At 43.0% G+C, this 15,833-nt stretch overlaps 1 long non-coding RNA gene across 1 annotated transcript in view; it reads left to right on the forward strand.

The window, feature by feature from the left end:
- LOC144806313 (uncharacterized) overlaps positions 1 to 15,833 on the forward strand; it is a 396,943-nt gene that overhangs the window by 344,836 nt on the left and 36,274 nt on the right. The window lies entirely within an intron of this gene.

A 15,833-nucleotide genomic window follows, 5' to 3' on the forward strand; every position in this document is an offset into this window, starting at 1 on the left:
GTCAATCTAAAGCATCATGTAATTCCAGAGAGGAAGCACACACTGCATAAAAGAAAGTTATAACAAAAGGTTTCTTCTGCAGCCAATCAAAGAAAAGACGCTGAAAGAAGACTCCGAAGCTGACATGCTACCAACCAAAAGATTGGAAAATCACCTTTGTTCAACAACCATTTTTAACCAGTTACACAAGTTTTAGACTATCTGCCTCGGGATATTACACCTCGACCCACTCTGCTCACTCTTACGAAAACCTTAAAAATTTACCACTTTATTGTGTTCATGACCTTCTCAGATTCTTTCCTTTTTATTGTGTACTGTTCTGTAATTCTATGTAAATCGCTTCAACATAATCTGTTGTGCAGGAGTGATTTGTAAAAGCTGATTAAGTAAGCACTGTTGCGCTATAGCTAATGTACATAAATCCTCGTCTACAGCACTACAAACCTTAACCTTACACCAAACATAGAGAGGGTAGAAGGAACTGATGTTCTGCAACTGATGATCTACAATACTGTGCATGTTCTAATGTTCTCAGTTACTGCCATTACGTCAGTGCAAACAGGTATCTCTCAGTTTAATCATTAAATATCAGACTAACACCATATCACTGCATTGCTAAGAACCTATACAATAGATGTGAGAAAAACTTCAGGCACAAATAAGTTGCTGCCGGAGAGGCTATAACCAAAAGACTATTATCTGCTAGAAACATTTCAACAGGTGTTACAGGGCTGCTTCCAGACATATTTTGCTCAATTCAAGTGTTAAGAAGATTACACACAATTTCTTTTAGCGATAAATGCTGAACATTATCTAAACAAGCCCGAATCTAACATCGGGTTCACTCTTACCGTGGCATATAAGCAAGAGAAAACTAAATGTAGAGATATTAACTTTATGAATACACCTTATAAAAACACGGGCTGTGAGAACAAATTCAGTGTTCAAACCCGCCTCAATCAAAGCAAAATATCCCAATTTGAGGAAAAAAGTTACCCGTGCCAAAAAAGATTCAGCCATAAATCTCATCTCATTGAATTTGAGAGAATGCACACTGTGAAAAACCTCTCTCAGTGCTCTGAATGCCACAAAAGTTTCAGCCGTAAATCTTATCTCACTGAGCATATGAGAATCCACACTGGGGAAAAACCTTATCAGTGCTCTGAATGCCAGAAAAGGTTTAGTATCAAACCGAGTCTACTTCGACATGCATTATCCCACTCTGTGGAAAAACCTTATCAGTGCTCTGAATGCCAAAAAAGTTTCAGCCGTAAATCTTATTTCACTGAACATATGAGAATCCACTCTGGGGAAACCCCTTATCAGTGCTCTGAATGCCAGAAAAGGTTTTGTAACAAACAAAGTCTTTCTCAACATGTATTAACCCACTCTGTTGAAAAACCTTACCAGTGCGCTGAATGCCAGAAATGTTTCAGTGACAAAAGAGGACTCACTCATCATACAAGGACCCACTCTGGGGAAAAACCTTATCAGTGCACGGATTGCCAGAAATGTTTCATTGACAAATTCATTCTCACACGGCATAGAAGAATCCACACTGGGGATAAACCTTATCAGTGCACCGATTGCCAGAAATGTTTCATTTACAAAAACAGTCTCACTCATCATAGAAGAACCCACACTGGAGAGAAGCCTTTTCAGTGCTCTGAATGCCAGAAATGTTTCAGTTACAAAATCAGACTCACTGAACATACAAGAATCCACTGTGGGAAAAACCCTTATCAGTGCTCTGAATGCCCAAAACATTTCAAACTTAAATCACTTCTAACTGCACATGTGAGATTCCACACTGGGGAAAAACCTTATCAGTGCTCTAAATGCCAAGAAAGGTTTTGTAACAAACAAAGTCTTTCTCGACATGCAATAACCCATTCTGTGGAACAACCTTATCAGTGCTCTGAATGCCAGAAATGTTTCATTGTAAAAAGTAGTCTCACACGGCATACAAAGATCCACGCTAGGGAAAAACGTTATCAATGCTCTGAATGCCACAAATGTTTCAGTGAAAAAAGCTGGCTCACTCGGCATACAAGAACCCACACTGGGGAAAAACCTTATCAGTGCTCTGAATGCCAGAAATGTTTCAGTGAAAAGTGCCATCTCACGCTGCATATAAAAACCCACACTGGGGACAAACCTTATCAGTGCTCTGAATGCCAGAAATGTTTCAGCGACAAAGGAAGTCTTTCTCGACATACAATAACCCACACTGGGGAAAAACCTTATCCATGCTCTGAATGTCAGAAATGTTTCAGAAACAAACCCAGTCTCACTCAGCATATAAGAACCCACACTGGGGAAAAACCTTATCAGTGCTCTGAATGCCCAAAAGATTTTAAACTTAAATCACTTCTAACTGCACATGTGAGATTCCACACTGGGGAAAAACCTTATCAGTGCTCTGAATGCCCAAAAGATTTCAAACTTAAATCACTTCTAACTGCACATATGCGATTCCACACTGGGGAAAAACCTTATCAGTGCTCTGAATGCCAGAAATGTTTCAGTGAAAAAAGCAAACTCACTAAACATACAAGGACCCACACTGGGGAAAAACCTTATCAGTGCATTGAATGCGACAAATGTTTCAGTGAAAAAAGCAGTCTCACTCAGCATATAAGAACCCACACTGGGGAAAAACCTTATCAGTGCTCTGAATGCCACAAATGTTTCAGTGAAAGAATCAGTCTCACTCACCATATAAGAACCCACACTGGGGAAAAACCTTATAGGTGCTCTGAATGCCAGAAATGTTTCATTGAAAAAAGAAGTCTCACTCTGCATATAAGAACCCACACTGGGGAAAAACCTTATCAGTGCTCCGAATGCCAAAAATGTTTCAGCTGTAAATCTACTCTCACTAAACATATGAGAATCCACACTTGGTAAAATAATTATCAGTGCTCTAAATGTCAGAAAAGATTCAGCGGTAGAGATGGTTTCAAGCGACATAAGAAAACACACCATCAAAATAATTCAGTGCTCCGAATTTCTAGCAGAAGGATATAAGCTGGAATGCTGACTAATCCTGGAGCCCTACCTCTGGTTATTGCATCCAGAGCTGAGGATGTCGGCCAGGTCAAGGAAAGAGCCAGGTATAGCTATAGAGTTGTCTGTTTACACAGTCCCCAGCACAGTGTCCGGCTCATTAAATGGACTTACTGAATAAAGATTGTTGAAATGATCAACCCAGGTCTGGGGATACATGTTATTTTGCAGAGGTGAAGCAGAGACATCTCTCCCCTCCACTTTACAAGTGCCCAAAACCTGGTGGAGTTCTTAAGAGAGCAAGCCAATTTGAGTTCCTGCCATCTTTCTTCCTCCCATTCTTTCGTAGCCCGAGCCTGGGCCCTTTTGTACCTCTCTCCACCCAGACTGATTTCTGTGATGTCCTTTGTGCAAAGTGCCTTACCCAGATATCTATTTGATAGTCTGAATTCCTTATTAAACCAATTGTTTACTTTAGGAAAATTTTATTTGTGCCAGTTAATAGGGACCATAAGGTAGGACAATCATTTCTTGAAGTTGTTGTGGAAGCAGTCATTGGCATGCCACACTCTTTGTTTTTGCAAATCGATTTTTCGATGGTAGTGATAGATTGATCTTCACCTCGACAGATGACCAAAATACCGTTGATATACACATATAACTGAAATCCCAATTGGCACAGACAAACCATGGTAACAAAAGCAGTGATTGGGATAGGACCGGGCCTGAACACCATTTTCCCTTGTCCATGTAGGATGGTACCAAATCTCGATTGGTTGCTATAGGAACAAGGGAGTTGTCCCTTCTCTGGCGGAGGCGGCCCCATTAGACTTGACCTTTTCCACGTGAGCAATTCTTCAGGGTGTGTGGTGCAGTGCCACAGGTCACCTAACATACAAGAGAATACGTATGGCTAACCATATAGAACTATGGCTCCTGATAACCAGGTCCCATAGAATATGTGCCAGGGACACTGCCTGTTCTTTCCTATATTTTCATATATATTTTTTTTTATTGTCCTCTCATAAGCTCAGAAGAAGATTACCACCACCAGATACCTGTAACAGACTGTCCGTTGGGCATCATACACCTATCCATACAAGCCTGGGCACTCTGAGTCGGGTGCACTGACTTCTCTATACCCTTAGACATATGGGGCTGACCGCTTGCAACAGGATACATGCGTAGCACAAGGGACATGGTTTACACACCCATCACTCATTTCTACTATGAGCAATCTGATTTTCGGGTGTGCTGAATTTCCTAATGGGTCTTCTGCCCTTGGGTTTATGGCGCTGACCCATTAAAAACACATGCCAGTACATCGTGGCATTTGCATTTAACTTCGATGGAGGCCCATCGTTAGTGATTCTATTCCACAAGAAGAACCCTGCTGCATGTGACAGAGGCACGAAAGCCTTCAGCATTTAGTGCGTGTTCATTCAGATTCATGCTGCTGGCCTGGGACTACATTTCCCAAGTACACATGGTCACGTGACTGCATCAGAGTGATTCGATTATACAACCTGAGTGAGTAGCCACACACCAAATTCGGCTTTAGCTAGCCCCGGATCCTCTATTCAAGCAAAAAACAATTACTCTGGGCACCGTCCTTCATCTGCAGTGGTATAACGGATTGCTGGCTCCCCGTATATAGGTATGGGTCTCTGACCCTACGTTTGTTATATCTGTAATTGTTTCTGCACCGAAGCAGCTTGTTCCTTGTATGCAGAAATGGGTCCCTGAACCTACCTTTTTGTTTTACTTGAATCTTTTGTGCCTTGAGCGCGTCTTTTCTTTTTTTTCTTGTTATGAAAACGTAAAGAATGTTGCATTTGTGTTGAAGATATGGAGGTTTCAAAGCACACTATCTCATGTCATAGGAAAGCTCTCAGTACATATGTGGCAGGTGTTTTGTCTTGAAAACAAAGCATGCTGCACCCGTGCTGAGGTCAACAATTTTAAGCGCATTTCCTCCTTTGCATCGCAGCCTTGTTATTGCAGTGCACATCAAACACGTCCGCTGTTTTTACTTGAAGAATGTTGCATCTATGTTTAAACTAGGCAGTGTTATCATGTGCCTTACCGCTGCATATTTTGATGGGGCAGTTGCTTCTGAAATTTAAGCACACTGTACTTGTGTGTTAGGCCAACTAGCTCTAAGAGTCTTTTTTTTCCCTAAAACACCACGTTTGCTATGGAAGATACTGCACTAGGTTCTGCCTTTGTTCACCCTGCGCCACCTTAACACACGCCTGTTATGAAGCACAAGCCATCAAATGCATTGATACACAAACTTCAAGGCAGACACACGACTGCCTCTATGGTCTTGGTGTGTCTCCCCCTAGTGTTCAACACCATTACGCTGCCCGCTTGTCTCGGTAGACCTTAGTGACATTTGAATACATGCTTGGGGAACCTATTAGGGACTTCACAGCCATACGAAAATACATAATTCACTATTGCAGACACCGCCTATGAGTATTTGGATGGTTTTTAATCTACATGGGCACACTTTATCTTTGCACTTGTTTGTGAAATGCCTAGAACACTTACAGCCTTCCAAAAGACTTATTTTCTTACCATGCTCCCCTTCCTATAATTATTTGATAGGGCGGAGAGTCACCCTGAGCCGCATGCCACGGTGAGTTGAGGCACATTTCCCAACGTCAGATGATTAACCCTTCTACAGTATATTGTTATTGTAGTGAATCTTGTTGTCTAAAAATGATTTTATTTTTCACATATACGAAGAATAACAGACATTGACTATACAGTTTACGGTAGTCCCGTTCAGATGGTTTTGTATGTCCTGGACTGAATAGCTTTGATATGTAACGCTTGCACAGATGTTCAAATGCCTGACCTAGATTTTTTCAAACTATTCTTATATTTCCTATGTATGTATTCTTTTAGGTACCACCAGTAAATTCACCACTCTATGTAGATTAATATGATCAATGGATGGTTTTGTACATTAAAACCCTTCTGTATACTTATATTCGTTCGTACACCATTTTTCGGTCTCGCCTGAGCCAGCGTGCATGCGCTGCTCTGCAAGGCTTTTAGTAAGTGCTTTAAATTCTGAACACACGCCCATGCGTGTGCTTTTTGTTTTTTATCACTAGCTATCGGCCTTTACATTTGTCTTTCTAAGAAAGACAGCATGCAATTGGCCAAAGGGGGGTGCATGTCCCGCCTTCTCTCACCCCTGGACTAGGCAGCTCGGGAGCGAGCAGCAGTGCCATCTTTTTCCAGTTATCATGCCCGCGTCTCGCTGTCGCGGTAATTGGAAACAGATGGAGGTCGCGCTGGCCCTGGTGCACTTTTGCTCCAAATGTGGCACTTTCACTTTCGCCGCCGACCTGGCGCTCGCGGCCTCGCTTGTTCATCCTTGCTGCCTCTCTTTGTCACCTTCCTCTTTTCTGCCTTTCCCTCTCTTTCTTTGGGACCTTTTCAGTGTTTAACAAAAAGCTGTAAAACCTGCTGACCGATCGTTGTTCTTTTTTTTATCACCCTGTTCCTAGTAAATTATGGCAGATTGGAGTACGACGAACCCATGAAAAATGGACCTCGTCTGCTGGTTTCTGAGCATTAACTAAGGAGAAATGAATTGCATAATAGCTTGGACACATGAACTGACCCATCAGAGATCCCGCAGCAGCTCTGTGGAGACTCAAATTCAGAAGCTCCTTGCAAGGAGTTCTGGGAACCAAGTCATGCACACTGCGGAGCATGTCGTGCCCTCTGACCTTTTGCAGTCAATGTAGTTAATTTTAAATCCCTCCATGCACAAAAAAATTTCAGAATGCCTAAGAATCCATTCTTTTGAGGTCCGAAGCGTGGGGTCTGTCTTCTATATCTATGTGTTTTAATAACAAATAATGAAAGCGCCTAGATTTTTGCACCATATAGGTCAAGGTAGTTTACGAGAACGCTGCGTGCCCCTTGTATCTGTTCCCTGCGGCGCGTGCATCATTACAGGAATCCTACCCAGAGCTGGAGACCGCATTCCTGTGCTTTGGTAGTCTGGTTCATCGAATTGTTGCCTTTTGAAACATTTAACCCCTGTTTGTGAAAAATGCCTTCAGTATTGATACAGTGCCTATTTATTCCTTTACATTTACTTTCCAGTTGGCCTTGTAACATTTTCTTTTTGGGAGGAGGTATGTTTTTGATAATTCAAATGTAAGTCCTGTAAAGGCACACATTTCCACAGAGGATATTGCATTCACAGTGTATCCTTCCTGCTATATGGTTGATGGGTGTGGGCCGGAACGTTTTTCAAACACATTAAATTTTCTTTTGTGTATTTAGAAAGCTTTTTTCCTACCCTTGTGCTTGCAAACATGAATTGTATTAAAAATAGAAGCCTTGACTGAGCCAATAGACTCTAAGATAAATATTGTATGCAGTTTTTTATCTGCCTGGCACACAATATATAGACTGTTCACACACTTTCTGTAGTATGATTCGTTCTGGGCAGATAAACTCTAAGCCCCACTCTACTGCTATCCTCGTGTTAGTGCAGCCCGATGTAAACAGTAATTGTAATGTATTTGCATTTATATAACGCTTACTACCCCAGACGAACTTTGAAGCGCTCTTTCGGCGAGTAGCACGCTACTCTGGGATCCAAAAATGATTAGTGGTGAATTAGTATAGGGAAATATAGAAAATATTTTGGGAGCTGGACATGTTGGGTTGAAAAAGATAGTGGAGGGATAGAAGATGGAAGGTTTTGCATTTATATAGTGCTTGCTACCCCTGATGAAGTGTTGAAGCGCTTTTCGGCAAGTAGCATGCTACTCCAGAACCCAAAAAGATGAATAGATAGATCGATTATGGTAGGTAGGTTGTTTTATTATATACACACAACTGAATGAAAATTAAAAAAATTCTGTTGTAAAGTTGTATCCAAGAGGCAAGTATAGTCTCTGATAATAATATATACAATACTGATAAGTTTTAAGTTGGCTTGCCATCAAGACTGATGCCCCGTAATGTTGATGCAAAGTCAGTTGCGCTAGACTATCTTAGACTCTTGTTGAATTGTAACATCCACCTTGTAGGTACTGCTATTTGTATCAGGTCCACGTTGTAGGCAGACACAAACGCCGACATTGTGCACTATTTATATTAAGCATAATGTAGGTGAGCAGATGACAATAACCACTGTACAAGCTTGCTGGAATGGGAAGTGTTTAATCAAAAGGTGGATTGAATTCAAGTTTAGGTGATCATTTTAAAAATGTGTATGGATTTTGTATATATTTAAAATTGTTGATCTTCAAAAAGGCCTGAATCAATAAATTGAATTGAAATTCAAGTTTATCATTTTAATCATATTGTTGGAAAAGATGGGTTTCGAACCCCATGTGGCGGTTCCTTTCCAGAAAACATTCAGGTTGTAATCATGAGTCAAATAATGCTGAGGAGGTTAAAATATTCAAATTGAATTCAAATTACACATGAAATGTTCATTGTTCAATATATTTCTCTTAGTTTTTTAATTTAAGGACTTTATTGCTTAAAGAAAATAATTAGTATTTGTTTTTCTATATGTAGGAAGTATTACATTAATGAAATCACTGCATCTCACCGTCTTTCTTTCCTTTTCTGTTCTTTATGAACGTTTCTATTGTTGAACTTTAAAGATTGCCTGGAATTAAGAATTGTGCTCTACATAACTTTGCTGTGTTATAGTATGTTGATTTTTATGTACAACTTGTGTCTCTTATGTGTATGGCAACTGATGTTTTGTTTTGCTTTAATAATCAGTTTATGTTTATTAGGTTTTATTATTCAATAAAATGTTTCAAACACAACAAATGGTAGTTGATATGTATTTACAACTGCAGCATTTTTATTGTATGGGCAGTTTCAAAGTGGCCAAAAAATATGGTCTGCGGGTTGACGGAGGACCACATTGGCATCAGCAGAGAGAGGTTTGGGCAGGTGATTAGGGGTACATGTAAGGTTGGAAGTAGGGGGAACAACGCATGTACATTGTGTGGACTGTGACTCCTGGAGTTATTTTGAGTGATACCATGCTACCCTCTAAATGAATCCACTAGTGATTATTATCAACAAACTTTATTCGGTTTTATAAAATGAAAACAATAAAAGTCATACATAAAATGAGAAAACATCTTCCAAGTTACAGATTGACATATATAATATGTCCAAGTTAATCAAAACACAAGATACAAATTCATGAATTACAATACATTAGTTAATGGCAGCTTGATCTGAGTCTAGCAGCGTACCGTAAAAAGTTAAGCGTATGCAAAACAGTGTCATTAGAGAGGAGTTGTAAAAAGATAAGAGCTGGTCTCACCCTCCTAAAACCCGCTGTCTTGAGAATGGGAATTATAAATACCTTTCTAGTGACAGCATAAAAACTACAAAACATTGTAAAGTGCATCATGTCCTGAGGAGACTCACCGTTGCAGCCACAGGGCATGAGGCACTGGCCTCTGTGGAAGCCACAAGGATGTGCCATGAGGTAATGGGCGAGGTTGAGCCAAAACCGAGTCAATAGAAAACGATCATGGATGCTTTTAAGCTCTAGATGATAAGGTTCGGGAGTTTGTACAGTTTTTAACATGTTGCACTTACACACACTAGGCTTACACATCTTATTTCCCTCGCTATCACAGTGGCTCATTCTTAAAAAGCACTCTTTGACCAAAGAAAGGTCCCTCTTACATATGCTCTCAGGGTTATCGAATAGTTCCTACCTACCCTGGAGAGGCCAACTCTTATATACTGGAGCCATCAGATGCGTGAGACACGGTCAAGTGAAAGGCATTCCTGTAGGATGTGTTTGCTAAGTGTATTTTCTTGTTTAGCCCAAATATTAAGCCACAAAGCCAGGGGACGGAATGCCAGTACATCTGAGACAAAAGGCATTCCCAACTCTTCGTGCACAACATAAAACAGAGTGCTTTGTGGGGCAGAAAGGGCCCTTCGCAGGAAAAAGTTTTCAGCACTTTGCACTGCCCCTACCCCAATGTGGCCCGATATCTCACTCCCATAAATAACCTTTGAGATGTATTTGGCTTCATATGTCTTCAAAAAAGCCTCTATTGGCTTCCCTCCCACTCTGCTGGCAAAGTTAAAAACAGCTGCAAAAGCTTTCAATAGATCCCCTTTCTTCCAAGTAAGCAAAGGGCACCAACTCAAAGGAATCGTCAAATTCAACTCCCAAACAGGAGAAAACATTGGTCTTCGGTATTGATGATAGTCCGAGTTTAAAAGTAAACTGCTTAGCTTTACGAGGTCCCACTTGCATAATTTATTTATTTATTTATTTATTAGTAACATTTATAGAGCGCGTACAATTACCCGTGGGCGTCTCGGCGCTAAAATGCAATGATGTCTCTACCTGATCCGATTGTCCAGAGGCATGATTTACTGATTGAATAACCAGGTCTTCAGTTTTTTTCTAAACTGAAGAAGTGAGGGGCTTGTTTTTATGTGGTTTGGTAGGGTATTCCAGAGTTTAGGGGCCGCAATTGAAAAGCGGCGGTCACCCCAAGAAACTGTTCTACTGCGTTGAACCACTAGTTGATTGAGTGAGGTAGATCGAAGTGTTCTAGGCGGGTTATAGGGAATCAGTTGCTCTTTGAGGAAACGGGGTCCTTGGTCCTGTAATGTCTTGTAGACTATGCACAACGATTTAAATTTTACCCTGTTGTGGATGGTTAGCCAGTGGTAGCTTTTCAGCGTATCCGAGATAGGTGCAAATTTGGGTTTTTTGGACAGTACGCGTGCCGCCCCGTTCTGCACGGTCTGCAACTTTTTGGTAACTCTGTTTTGTGCGTTGAGCAAAAGACCGTTACAGTAGTCCAACGATGTCAATACCAGGGAGGTGACTAGCGTTTTGGCTGCTGAGTCTGGTAGATAAGGCAGGATTTTTCTCACCATTCTGAGCTTAAAATGGGCGTTGGTCGCCACCTTATTTGCGTGGGCCATGAGATTAAGCTGGTCATCGAATGTTACCCCTAGGTTTCGGACTTTGACCGTGGGGCAAGGAGGAGTACCTAGGGCCGAAGGCCACCAGGCTGCAGACCAGACTGGCAGCAGGTTACCGAAGATAACTACCTCCGTTTTATCGGAGTTGAGCTTAAGGCAATTTTTTGCCATCCACTCACCGATAGCAGTCATCCCTCTTTGGAATCTCTCTGCCACCTCCTGTCCATCACCCTTTATGGCCACCACCAGTTGAGTGTCGTCGGCGTATGAGGTTAGGCTCATCCCGTATGCTTTGATGACACTGGCAATGTCCGACACATATATATTAAATAGTGTCGGACTTAGGGATGAGCCTTGGGGAACCCCACACGGTAGCGACAGATCAGCTGATTGGAAGGGGCCCAGTGTAACCGCCTGGGTTCTGTTGGCTAGGAAGGAAGCAAGTAGGTCCCTAGCAGTAAGCTGAATACCCATCCTTTCGACACGGTCGACCAAGATCTTGTGGTCAACCGTGTCGAAGGCTGCTGATAGATCAAGGAGAACAAGCAAAGCTGTTCCTCCTTGATCGCGGATGACTTTTATGTCATCAGCTGCTTTGATGAGAGCGGTTTCCGTACCATGATGCTTACGGAAACCGAACTGAGTGTCATCCAGCAGGTTGTGACTTTCGATGTAGGCCGATAGCTGCTGATTCATAGCCTTTTCTGTGACTTTGGCTAGAAGAGGGAGGTCGCTATGGGGCGGTAGTTTTTTAGTTCACCTTTATCTAGACCGGGATTTTTGAGCAGGGGTTTGATCAGTGTGTTTTTTAATGAATCGGGATAACTTCCAGATGTCAATATAGTGTTACAGACACAGGTGATAATGGGGATTACTGTGTCTGGCACCGTAGCGATCACAGAGGTCGGGCATGGATCCAGAGCTGAGCCAGCTTTAATCGAGGTTACTATGCTCTTGATTTGGTCAGTGGTGAGGGGTTTAAAACTGGTCGTGGTAATTTTTGGAGTGATCATGGGGATAGTAGCACTACTACTGGACGGGTCTGAGTTAAAGGTTTGGTAAATATCATTGACCTTTGCGAAGAAAAAATCCGATAAGGCATCACATAGTGCTTGTGATGGGGGTGGATTAAGATCCGGGGTATTTCCAGAGAGAGTTTTGGCGAGGTTATATAACTGTTTACTGGAGTTTTTCGCAGTCTCTATGTGGAGTGTGAAAAAATGTTTTTTTGCTGCTATTATCATTGCTTTATAAGTGGCGAGGGCTTTTTTGTATTTTTCCTTATTTTCGCTGTCGTAGGTTCTTCGCCAGTGCCTTTCCCTATTCCTAGTTAGTTGTTTTTGGATTTTTAATTCTTTTGTATACCACTGAGCTTTAGGCGAATTTCTATTTCTTGAGAGGGATTTGGTAGGTGCCAGCTGAGTCGTGGCTTCGCCCAGCCAGGTCTGGAATTGGTTGGTTGCGATGTTGGGATCGGTGGACAGTTCCGGGCTGGTGTTATTTAGAAGCAATGATAGGTCATTGGGGTTAATGTCCTTCCATGCTTTAAACGTGCCGGTTTTCGAAAGAGCAGCCTTTTTTTCCGCGGGCTTTTAATGGTGAGGCTGCTAAGAATGACTGAGTGGTCTGTCCATGTCATGGGGAGAACCGAGGTTATGCATAGTCCTTCCACATTTGAAAAAATTCCATCCAGCGTGTGGCCTGCCTGATGGGTAGGGGTTGTGACCAATTGTCTGAGGCCCATTATTTCTAAATCTGACATGAGGGTAGTAGTATCCCTATCACTGAGTTGCTCCAGATAGAAGTTGAAGTCGCCCATAATAGTAATGGAGTCTTCTGTGACTATAGACTCAGTGATATTGCTTAGATTAGCAAGGAACGCAGATCTGGTCCCAGGGGGTCTGTAAAGAAGTATTCCCTTGAAGTTATAGGTGGAAGACAATTTTATATTAAAGTGCATAGCTTCGCATGAGATAGTGGGAATCTGGTAGAAGCGGACCTCAAATTGGTCTCGTGCTATGATGGCTATCCCACCTCCTTTCCCTTTGGGCCTGTCCTGCCGATAGGCGCTATAGCCTGAGGGAACTGCCGTTACATAGTCAGGGGCAGACGCCTCGTCGGTCCATGTCTCTGTGATGTAGAGAACATCTAAGTTGAGGTCGCTGATGAGATCGGCTATTTCCTGGCAATGTTTGCTCAGGGAGCGCGCATTAATGAGTGCCATGGATACGTGCGTGTCACTCTCAAAAGCTGAGGATTTAGCAGCGATAGTGGGGTTAACAAACACGGGCACGATGTTACACTGTGGGCATTGTGTTTGTTTCTCCAGAGGCAAGATAGATAAATCGTATTTTGAGCAGAGCGGGGCGTGAGAGGGACAGATCTCCAGAAACGTACTACGGCTGTATGAGAGAGGAGGGGCAGGGGTTGTGGCCCTGGGCCCGGTCCCGGCGCGGACGGGCGCAGACGGGCGGTCCTGTTGTTAAAGTACATGATTTGGGCGGGACGGGAGGAGGGTGGGAGGGGCGCAGAGCTATCGGCCAGTCTTCCCAATTGAAGATGGCGGCCAAAGTAATGTAGATAGCTTCCCTGCGCCTCAATACAGCGGCGCTGTGGGAAGGGAGTTTGTTCGAGCCTCGGCGAAGTAATCTCGCCTTAGGGGCTGACAGGGATCTAAAAGCGCACCAATTAAAATATTTTACAAGGCTTTAAAAAACAATTCGTGTCTCAATCGTTTATTAGCGTTTCTAGTAGCAAAAGGTGCAAGTAAGCAAAACAAACCTCCGGCTTCCGCCTCAGAGGGAAACAACAAGCAATTACGACTTGGCATGATGAAACAACAGGTCCAAGTCCTCCATAAAAATGGCAAAAGAATTCAGAAGCAGATGTAGGCCCCTAGCTGTCCTCGCCAAGAGGACTGCGCCGTCCACGTATAGGAGTCTGGCAGTCTACGCTTGCCTACCTGGCGACAATCCGCGTTTGTCGCCAAAAGGGCCTTCTCTATGGAATTATTATATAGGTTAGAAAGAAAAGTTGCTAAAATGCACCCCTGATGCACCCCTCTCTTGATGTCAAGCTGACAGGACACGTTCAGGTCCTTTGAATAGCGGACAACCGCTAGGTATATGGGGCTGGAACGAGCCACAGTGTATTTGTTCAGGACCATGTACAGGTTTAAACACTGTTCCACAGTGGAACGACCTGGTTGAAAGCCGATTTGGATATCGGATAAAAAGTTTTTTTCATCAACCCATGATAAAAGTGTGTCAAGTACCATGCGGCCCACCACCTTCACCACAGAGTGCAGCAGAGAAATGGGCCTATAACAATAGGTACTGTCCTGTTATCCCTTTTTAAATACCGGGACTATAATCGATAAAGCCCAAGAATCTGGGCGGCCAACCTGGACTGCAGCATTGCTAACATCTGTGAGGCCAGGCACCCAGGTTTCTATGTGGGCGATGTAGAGATCTGGCGGGATCCCATCTGGCGCGGGGGCCTTGTTTTTAGATAGACCCAGAATACCGGCTCTCACCTCTGGCGTGGTGAAAATAAGTTCCGACTTGCCTTCCACCCTTTTCTGCCCTTCAGTTGGCAGGGTATCAGACTGGAAGATACCCTCAAAATGATGTACCGAACCGTCCTGTGTGATTTGGGCATCCAGTAAATTAGCTATATTTCCAGATAAAAATGGGCTGTTAATAATACCCCAGAACTTTGAGCTATTACGCAGTGTACTAGCCTTCACTAAATCGATCCAGGCCTCCTCCTTCAGGGCAGACTTGCGAGTTGCTAGAGCAGCCTTATATGCTCTTCGTAGTCCTTTGACCGACACCCGGTCTCGGGGCTTAACACCCAAGGCCTGTCTCAGGTTCCTGGAAGCCTGGGAGCACGCCGAATAAATCTATTGTGGACCTGGTTGCCAACAGACCCCGTAGAAAGTTCCTTATGACAGTAGACATGGATCCAAATGCACCCATGCTGTCCGGAGCACTTGCCTCATCGTCACCAACCCCCCGCCCACCTTGGTGTGTCCGAGTGTTAGGGTCCAGCCAGTTGAGACACAAATGGGGTTGTGGTCACTGCATTCACTCGCCTGCACAGAGAGTAAAAGGGGGTATATACAAAGGTGAAACCAATAACGGTCTCACACCCTCTCCCAATAAAGGTGGGAGTAATGTCTGTTTTCCCCGGAGGCAGCTTATTTATTACAGATGTTAGATCAAATTCAAGCAAGATGGAGTTAAGCTCAATACCCTGGGGAGTATGTTCCATGTGTAAGCCTGCTTCTCGTGCACAGCCCATAGCTTTCACTCCTCCTTGCATGATGTCCATACACATGAGTGTTAAAATCCCCTGTTAAAAAAATGTAGTGATAACTCTGACCTTTCAAGATGCTATGCTGAAGTACAGACCCCAGCAGAGTTATATTTCCCTCATCCGGGTGTTTAACGCCAGCGTTGAAAAAGTTACCAGAGCAGCTTGCTCCTTCCACTGGGCAACAACATCAATGTAAATTGAGAGAGACATACAGTGAGGTATTGTAAGAAACTGGCTCTGTATACTGCACCAAAGTGAGGTACAGTGTGTATAGAGTCCAAGGGTCTCCAGAGGTAGGCAGAGGTTAAAGTTAGATAGAACCTTACTCTCTAAAGTGGTAGCTTGGTCGAGCAGTAAGGCAGTATCAGAGGACAGTGTTAAGCATTTGATGTTCACACTCAGTCAGCAAATGAATTCACACACTCAAGAACTGAACTCTAGGCCAATTGTTTTTGTATAAAAAAATAAATTGTTGTTTTATTTCTAGAACCAAGCAAGCCTGGCACAGGTAAGCATAAAAATAC

The sequence above is a fragment of the Lissotriton helveticus genome (genome assembly GCF_964261635.1).
Source record: "Lissotriton helveticus chromosome 1_1 unlocalized genomic scaffold, aLisHel1.1 SUPER_1_unloc_61, whole genome shotgun sequence".
In the NCBI taxonomy this organism is placed as follows: Eukaryota; Metazoa; Chordata; class Amphibia; order Caudata; family Salamandridae; genus Lissotriton; species Lissotriton helveticus.